We start from the raw sequence: 3223 nt of genomic DNA, 5'->3' as shown, positions 1-3223 counted from the left end.
AAATAAAACTATATTATGAGCCTAGTTTTCATATGTTTATTTTTAAGATTTTATACAATCAATTGATTTTTAATTTTAAAAATTAAATAACTTATACAGTTTCACTTTTATTGACACAAATATAGTTGTTGGACCGTTAGTCCTTTAATCAGGGATAAGCAATTTGTTTAGTCTGAACATATCGTTTAATTTAAGTATGTAAGTAACCTTACAAATTTAAAAACAGTTCTTTTATAACAATTTAAAGTTTAGACAAGTTATAGAGAAATTATTTTTAAATAAATATTTTAAATAACTAACATTATTAATTGTTAAATCTCTTTAATTTTTCTCTGTATTTTTGTATTAAATAACTAATAGTAAGTTTAAAATGTCATATACGAAAAAAAAAAATTGAAACTTCTTATGACGTAGAATAAAAGAACAAAAGCAGACTCATCACCTTAAACGGTTTTGCAGTTCAAAATTAAAACTGATTTTACGCCTGATGGATTGAGGCAGGGGCGTAGCGTTGGTAGGGTCACTGGAGTATGCTTACCTCCTACTAAGAAAAAAAAACATAGGATGTATCAGCTTTATCTTTTAGAACTTAAAATTCAAAAAAAAACTTAGAAAGCTTGGTGATTCATAGTAGTTTAACAGATATAATTGATTTTTTACAACATAAATGCTAAAACCTAGTATAAAAAACCATCTAGCTAAACATATAATAAACAATTTTTTATAAAAAAGTAAGATATAGATTTTTTAGAAAATAACTAACTAATATTAAAATGAAAAGCATAAACTATATTAAAAATAAAATAAATAACAAAAAACGAAGAAAAAACAGTTAATAATATAACAATTTAATTTATTAAGTAAATAATAAATAAGCAGTGTATACTCTGTTTACAATGTTAACCTCACTATAAAAATAGACTAATTTAAATATCAGTTAACTTAAAGTTTTTGGTAAAAATAGCTTCTTTTTTAATAAATATATCTTTCTTGGTTGAGTTTATTCACAAACTAATTATAAGAATGATTAAATCTGTAATACAAAACATAATGAAAGCTAGGTAAATACTTATACATCTCCCGCCAGATTTTATCTACAAAGGAGATACAGCGTAACATTTAACTAGCGAAATAAAATTATTTCAAAACAATTTGTAACAACTTAAACACAGATTTCAGGTCTAAAAATCAACAAAATTGAAGTCAAAATGACAAAAAAAATTAAAAGTTACGATTAAATTAGTTCACTGTTAAAAATGTTATAAAAAATTACAATTTAAACGAAGAAACTGTAACATAAAATTTGAGGCATAATCTTTACTTTTCTTCACTTAATCGCTGAATACAGGCATTCAAAAACATAATTTCGTCACCGATTAGGGTTTTTCGAACGAAACTACACGCCATTTATCTAACCTTGAAACCTCATTCAATTCGCTGATAAACATCCCTATCATTATTTCAAATCAAAACTGAGTAGAAGATGCTTTACTGTTTGCGGTAAACACTGAAGAAATATTGCAACACACTTTTTCCAAATACTCGATACTAACAAACCGTTCGACATTTTGAAAGTCACTCTTTGCGTCCTCATCCAAGATTGCTTTGAACAGACGGCTGTTAGACAAGACTGCTGCAAAGTCAACTACAAACTTTATGACGTCCCGATAGCATTAAAATTCATCAATTAGACCATAAAACATTATTTTACACGAATCTTTTGAAAACCATCATAAAGTCATATGCAGAAAAGCTGCGAATAATCCAATATAGAATAATAGTGAAAAGTTGTTAACTTGATTTAAGAAATATTAAAGGTTGTATGATTTTAAAACTACGAACATTATGAAGTTATTTTTAATATAAAAAACTGATTACTTAATAAAACTTAGAGATTGTTTCTAGATGCTTTAAATAACTGTACATATACAAACAGTATTAATAATTCTACTATGTTGTCTGTAGAGACTACTGTTAGATATTTAAGTCTCCATTTGAGTATTAGGACGAAATAAAATGAGTCTAGGTCTAAGCAGTTAATCTTTAAAAAATTGTGATACTTAGTAAAGCTTTGAGTTTCGTAACGCTTTATTCAAGTTGTTATTAAAACTCTATAATGAAAAAGATTTAAGATATGTAAAATAAAAAATATTGGCTCACAAGTTTGTTTTCAACTCTTAATAAAACTTATAAAAACTTGTAAATTGCTGAAGTTGCTCACTAATTTAAACAACCCTTAATACTAAAATTATACCGGATAATTTTGATTTTTTTTTAAACAGAACTAGTTAAAATTTAGTTTAATTAATTTTAAAGTTTTAAAATAAATTATGCTCTATAAGTATACTAATCTATAATAGTTTAAAGTTTACCAGATTTTTTTAAGCAACAAGTTATAAAGTTGATAAATCAATGATACTATTATCACACAATAGTAGACCGCAATGATACAACTATTACATCACAGTGGATCACAATCATACAACTATCACATCACAGTAGATTGCAAACATACATCTATCACATCACAGTAGTCTGCAACTGTACAACTATCACATCACAGTAATCGCAACAACACAACTATCATATCACAGTAGACTGCAACGATACAACTAACACATCACATTAGTTTGTAACTGTACAACTATCACATCACAGTAGTTTGCAACTGTACAACTATCACATCACAGTCTATCGCAACAATACAACTATCACATCACAGTAGATCGCAACAATACAACTATCACATCACAATAGTTTGCAACTGAACAACTATCACATCACAGTAGACTATAACAATACAACTACCACATCACAATAGTTTGCAACTGAACAACTATCACATCACAGTAGACTATAACAATAAAACTATCACATCACAATAAATCGCAAAAATACAACTATCACATATCAGTAGACTGCAACAATACAACTATCACATCACATGCATTTTATAATCTAAAATAAGTTTTGAAGCAATTCTATAAAAGAAGTAGTATTGCTTTAGACCTTAACAAATGTCCTTACAATCTTTAGAATAAAATTTAAAATAAATTGAAATTACTGCAAAAAAAAATTCTAAAAATTAAATTAGTATTTAATAAATCATGTCTTTTAATATAACAAAAAAATTTTGAGGCAGCTCTTTAATAGATTTAATACTTTTTAGAGTTTTCTTACGTTTAAATAAATGTTTTTTCTAGAAGTCTTGGCCAATTTAAAA

The sequence above is a fragment of the Thalia democratica genome, chromosome 6 (assembly GCF_965202585.1).
Source record: "Thalia democratica chromosome 6, ktThaDemo2.hap1.1, whole genome shotgun sequence".
NCBI lineage: Eukaryota > Metazoa > Chordata > Thaliacea > Salpida > Salpidae > Thalia > Thalia democratica.
Note: the sequence above shows the minus strand (reverse complement) of the source record.